Here is a 6,293-nt window from a genome sequence, read left to right as displayed (position 1 = left end):
GCGCCCCCAGATGGGGTCACGGCGTCGTGAGGCCCTCCACGTGTACAACAGTCATGTCAGAATGGAAACACCCTTTGGTCAGGTGCCAGGTAATTAAAGTCCTTCAACACAGTTTCCCTTTCGAGCATTCAGGTGTTATAATGGCTCCCAAGCGTTTCAACGTCTTAAATGCGCTACGTTTTCTAATTAAATACGCTAATTGAGTGCGTTACGTTTGTAATTAAAGGCGCTTTAAGGCGCTTTAAATGCTTGGGTAGTTTAAATAGCGCAGAGAATGTTGGAAAGAGGGTTGGAACTTTCTGCAAATTTACCAGAGCTCTCTAGTTGCTTGCTCGTGCTTTTAAGGTTACGAACAGGGGACTGGGGAACATTTTGCCTGAGAGAGAGAACACAAACACACAATACACAGTTATCTTTTACCACTTTCAGAGTGCCATACGCGGTGCTCAGATACGGAGGTGCCCAGTTTTGGTGTTTCTTGCTGGCTGACTTGAGCGTCGGAGTACAAACGGCCGCTAGGGCACCTCTCTGTCTTCTTTTTGCAGGAATCCACAGGCAATCAGTGGGAAGGAGTCCCTAGCTGACGGTTGAGGTCGCGCACGAAGACGTCCCGGTCTACCGGACAGAACAACTATCTGCCCTTCATCTTCGGCGATGTCCTTGTTTCGGCGATCTCTAATTACTGGTCGCCTGGGTTCAATCTGGTGACTTCATCTTCAACCCGGTGACCGCCGGTTTAGGTATGCTGGAGATCGGAGCACCTCAACTTAATAACTGGCGACTACACGAACCCCCCGACTTCCTTCCTTCTTGCCAGCCAGGTGTCCCATCCAACACGCCTATATAATAGCTCGAGGCCACGTCATCACTTCCGACTACCAGGGCGGTGTAGATAGCTAAATCAGATTGGTTCACTTTTAACAGTTTTGAAGAACACACATTATACCAAAAAGAACAATCAAATTTTATTCAACACAAGCTTTAAAGGTAAATGAATCTTTACATGAATTTTTATGAAGAAAACTGTTAGTTCTTAATTCAATTATAAACTTATATTCAAAAGCTTTGTTTATGATTAGAGAACTTTTCAGATTAAGAGAAACAGTTTTTATTAAGCCAGAATTAACAGATTTGATTTCAAATGAACAGATTTCGTTCTTGACAGAATTAGGCAAAAACCAGAAACAAGTGAAGGGATGAGAAGAAAAGTACAAGCAAGCTTTATACTGGTTCACTCGTAAAGAGCTACATCCAGTTTCACCTTACCCCAAGGTGGAATCCACTAAAACCAGTTTCAATCACTTTACAAACACACCAGTTCTTGAACACTATAAGAACAATACAACCAATGCTGAAAAACCCTATTTCAGCACACCTTGCACTCCAAGAAACCCTATCAAGGAGTGACTAACACTTACACCTTTACAAACAAGAATAAGGAAAGATAACACCTGAAAGAAGATGCAAGAACTCAAAACCAGTAGTTCAATTTGTTGGAGAACTGCACCAGCACCTTCACCAAGATCAAAGTTTTCCTAGAAAAGCACCTTGAAGCATCCTTTGGAAACCTTTCAAAAAACTCTTTTCCTTCTTCTCACATAGAAAGTGTTTAATCTCTGTCAAACGTGATTGCTCAACACCCTTTCATGTGAGAGAAGCTTTTCTTTATATAGAAAACAATTTCTAACTACTTTTCAAAAAACAGTTAAAAATTGTTATGAAAACAACAGACTCAGTTTAAAACTAACCAAATTTATTTTAGGAAACTGCCAACTCAGCTAACTGAAATAACTGACTGAGTTGTACCTTTAGTGCCTAATCAACTTTTCGAAAAATCCTTTCAGTAAACAAAATAACCTATTCTTTTACAGAGAAACAATTTATTTTTTGTGCAGTATCTTGATTTTTGAGAAAATCTAAAAAGCTTTTTGAAAAACCTTTAACCACTTCAAGTGCTTGATCTAACCTTGACTAGGCATCTAGGACAGGTCATGTAGCAAAAGGCAACCTTACACATACACAAGCCTAAATACCAAGATCTTCTAAACCCATTACAAACGTCAAAGCAAACTAGTTATTTTCTACATCAAACACACACTAAAACTAGGTAGAGAAGAAGCTTCATCCATCTTCAACAAAAGCATCACATTAGAGAAAGCTCTCATCATGCAAAGAACATATTAGATGAAGTCCGTACAAAGAATACATTAGACAATCCTAATGTTGATGAACTCATTAGAAGAATAATATTAGATGAACCTTTGGACAACTTAAGGGCTGAAGCAAATGGTTACAAGCATCAGACGCATGCTAGAATTTACACATATCAAATTATACAAGCATCACCAAAGCATCAAACGAAACATTGTATCAGGGAAGTGCTCATGCTTGATTTTTACATTCTTATAATGTTTTATGGCATTGTGTTTATGTTTTTTCGAATCTTATTTTGAATTTATAAATTATAGAAAACATTATTTTTTTAATAAGATTATCCAATTAAATGTTTTTAGAAATAATCTGACTAGAAAGTATTACAATGTAAAAGATTTCTAAAAATAGAGTTTAAATTGTTTCTATAAAGGTTTTTTTGTAATATGATTAATGGAACAATATCTAGGTCAAATTTATTTATGATCTCAATGTTTGAATTAATATTAACTTGGAAAGAATTTGGACGAGGTTTAAATGTAAAAATGTTTGATAATAGAAAGTATTGATAATTCAAAATATTAAAAGATATTGTTTCAATGATATCCATGATTAAATTCATAAAATATATTGTTCATTGATCCTTAACTTGTTCCTAGATACTATCAAAGGGACTTAAAGACGTGCACAAACTGAAAGCAAAAGTTACCTTTCTTAGTGTCTGATAGAAAAATGATGAAGATGAAAAGCTTGTTTTGCATCAATCATGAGTCAAAGCAACATCTAGAGGATTTTAACAAAGGAAAGCAATACACGAAGTACTCTGAAAATTTACAAGATAAAAATTACATTTTAAGATGACACCTTGTACCGCCCTGGTAGTCGGAAGTGATGACGTGGCAATCCAGCTACAGTATAGGCGTGTTGACAAGGCGCCAGGTTGGCAGAAGGGAAGGAAGTCGGGGGGGCTCGTGAAGTCGCCAGTTATTAAGTTGGCGTGTTCCGATCTCCAGCATACCAAAATCGGCGATCACCGGGTTAAAGATGAAGTCGCCAGATGTAAACTCAGGCGACCAAGTGATCGGAGATCGCCAGAGCAAGCACATCGCCAGAGATGAAGGTGGTGCAGATTATGAAGGCGGCCGGCGAGACCACAAGGAAGGTGTACGAAGGCACCCTAACTCGCCAATTCCAGTAGAGATCGCGCTCCCAAGTTAGCTATGCACTGGGCAGTACCATGCATAAGTAACTTAGCAAAATGAGAGTAGAAGCAGCGCCCAAGTCAAGGAGGCCTCCAAATGAAGGCACGTGTACGACTAGATGCGAGCCACGTGTCCAAGTCTGTAACTGCCAGGAGAGAGAAAAGTAACCAGGTATATAAGAGTTCTCAACGAACTTTCTGAGGTACGCGCGTTCAGATTACACTCTTTACGCTTGCGAGTTATAGAGCTTACTGTGAGAGAGAATTTGCACGGTTCCTGTTTCTTAGTATTTGGTGATTCGGTCACTGACTTGGGCGTTGGAGTGCGATCGGCCGTAGCGGCGCCGTTCTGTTCCTTTGCAGGTTCTTGAGGTGGATCTCGAAGAAGAACAGAGGTTTGAAGCGGTGCGCACGTCGATCCTTTGACGAGGCAGTTTCCAGCGTTCCGGTCAACAGGCAGGATCATCAGGCGCCCCACCGTGGGGCCGTGTAAAACTTGCCTCCCATCCACAGCGTGAGTTCTTGAAGGTTTTCGAAGTTTTCTGCGTGGTTGTGTGCTGGTGCAACCATCGTTCGCTGTTTGCTTGAAATTTGTTCGGTGAATTCGGCGTTTTATACCGTTCGTTTGGGTTTTCGATCGGTGAAGGGAGGTTTTCCCGCTGTTTACGCATAATTTGTTCGGTGGAGTTGAGTTCTTTCGCTCGATTAGTTATCCGTGGGAAGAGCAGTGGGTTTCTGGTGGAGTTGCAGGTTCTTTGGAGGTTGCGGTGTTCTTGAATTTTTCTTGCGGAGTTTCGCACAGTTTTTTCCGATTGATCGCTGAGTCAATCGTAGCTGAAGTAAGTGTTGTTCGCTGCATTCTGTGATTCGCTGAGTTTCATGAGAAAATGAGAAGCAATCGTTCAAGTCCAGTTGCGCCCGTCGCTGCGGAAGGCGCCGCTGCCATGACCATGGCGCAGATGGCAGAGATGATGCGTTCGTTGCAGGCAACTGTGGAAGCCTCGTGCAATAGAGCAGGCGAGAATGCATGAGGACCTGATCGCCTCTCGCGCAAGGAATAAGGAGCTCAGCAAGGTGACTGAGGAGCTGCGTCAAGCTCTTCAGGAGAAGCAAGGGCGTTCTTCTGCTGAAGAGGTTGCGCCATCGTCGCCACCTCGTGTTTTTCCTATGCCTTTCGCTCAGGCGATTACTGACACGCCTATTCCTACGAGCGTGGTCCCTGTCAAGGCTGTCTTCACCGGCGTGGAGGATCCAGAGGCTCACCTAACCACGTTCCATACGCAGATGATGCTGTCAGGAGGGTCAGACGCTGTGTATTGCAAGATGTTCGTGAGCACGCTCCAGGGAAACGGCGTTGGAATGGTTGTGAGCCTACCTAACGGTCACATAACCAATTTTCAGCAGTTCTCGAAGGTTTTCGTCGAGCAATACATCGTGAACAAGGCACCGCCCAGGGTGTCTTATGATTTGTTTTGATATAAGGCAGTACCAGGGAGAGTCCCTCAGACACTACCTGAATCGCTTTAGAGCGCAGATGGTCAGATCGCCGGGCTAAAGATGAAGAAATGCTGGTCTATGCATTCAAGAAGGGCGTGCTGCTAGGACCATTCTGCGAGGCCTTGGTCAGGGCTCACCCTGCAACGTTTGCTGAGGTCAGGCGACTTGCGGTGGCTCACATCGCCGACGAGAGTGAGGTCGCCGAGAAGAAGGGAGTGTGGCTCCCGCTAGGCCACGCGCCCAGACCAGGATCCAGCCGCAAAGGGTGCTGGAGACAGCGGCGGCGGCCAGGAAGGACCAGAGGACTCGCCATCCTTATGATAGGAGGAACAAGGGGAGGGGCCAGGGACGCCAACAACCAGCGCGCCGGGAATACAATCGCCCCCTAAGCACAAGTTTGTTATGGGATTGGCGGACCTGATCGCCATTCCCAATATATCTGCTAGGTTGAAAGCGCCTGAGAAGGTGGGCGACAAGGTGCTGGGACCAAAGCCAGACGCCTGGTGTGAGTTTCACCAGGGCTTTGGCCACACTTTGGACTCGTGTTTGTCCTTAGGGTATCAGCTCGATGATCTGGTTAAGAGCGGGTTCCTAAATGACTATCTGCTGGACAGGAGACGGGGGGGCGTCGAGTTCCCAGCTAGCGGGTGGAGAAGCCCAGCAACACGAGATGCCTATCCACGGGGAAATCCACACCATTGCAGGAGGCTTCTCAGGTGGTGGATGCACCGCATCGCAGAGGAAGAAGTACGCGCGGTCGGTGATGACAGTGGATATGTTTGAAGATCACTCGCCGGAGGTGGACATTACGTTCACCAAGCAGGATCTTCGGGACGTTGTGCCCCATGACAACGATCCCATAGTCATTTCGTTGATTACGGCGGAAGGAAGGTCCACAGAGTTCTGGTGACCAGGGAAGCTCGGCAGACGTGATGTTCTGGCCGACTTTCACGCAGCTGGAGTTGCCCCTTGACCAGCTAAGGCCCTATGGAGGGTGCCTATATGGGTTTGCTGGTGACCAGGTGGAGGTCAGGGGTACATTGAGTTGAGAACCACGTTTACAGATGAGGCTGGTTCGAGGACGGAGAAAATCAAGTACCTCATTGTAAACGCTCCTTCAGCATACAACATCCTGTTTGGGGAGGCCCACGCTTAACAGGATAGGCGCTATACCGTCGACTCGGCACATGAAGGTGAAGTTGCCGTCTATGGAGGGGTGGTGATCACGATCAAGTCTGATAAGAAAGAAGCAAAAAAGTGCTATGAGAATAGCCTGAAAAACAAGAGATCAGTGAGTTATGTAACAACCACCCCACCTCCCGGTGTGAAGCCCAGATCGACGGTAACAGAAAGAGACCGCCGGAAGGGACGTGGAGATGGTGGACGCTGAGCTGGGGGAGGGAACGCTGGTCTGGAGAGGAAGAGGCGCGGAATCGCCCTGAGG

Source organism: Phaseolus vulgaris, chromosome 5 (assembly GCF_000499845.2).
Source record: "Phaseolus vulgaris cultivar G19833 chromosome 5, P. vulgaris v2.0, whole genome shotgun sequence".
Classification (NCBI taxonomy): domain Eukaryota; kingdom Viridiplantae; phylum Streptophyta; class Magnoliopsida; order Fabales; family Fabaceae; genus Phaseolus; species Phaseolus vulgaris.
Note: the sequence above shows the minus strand (reverse complement) of the source record.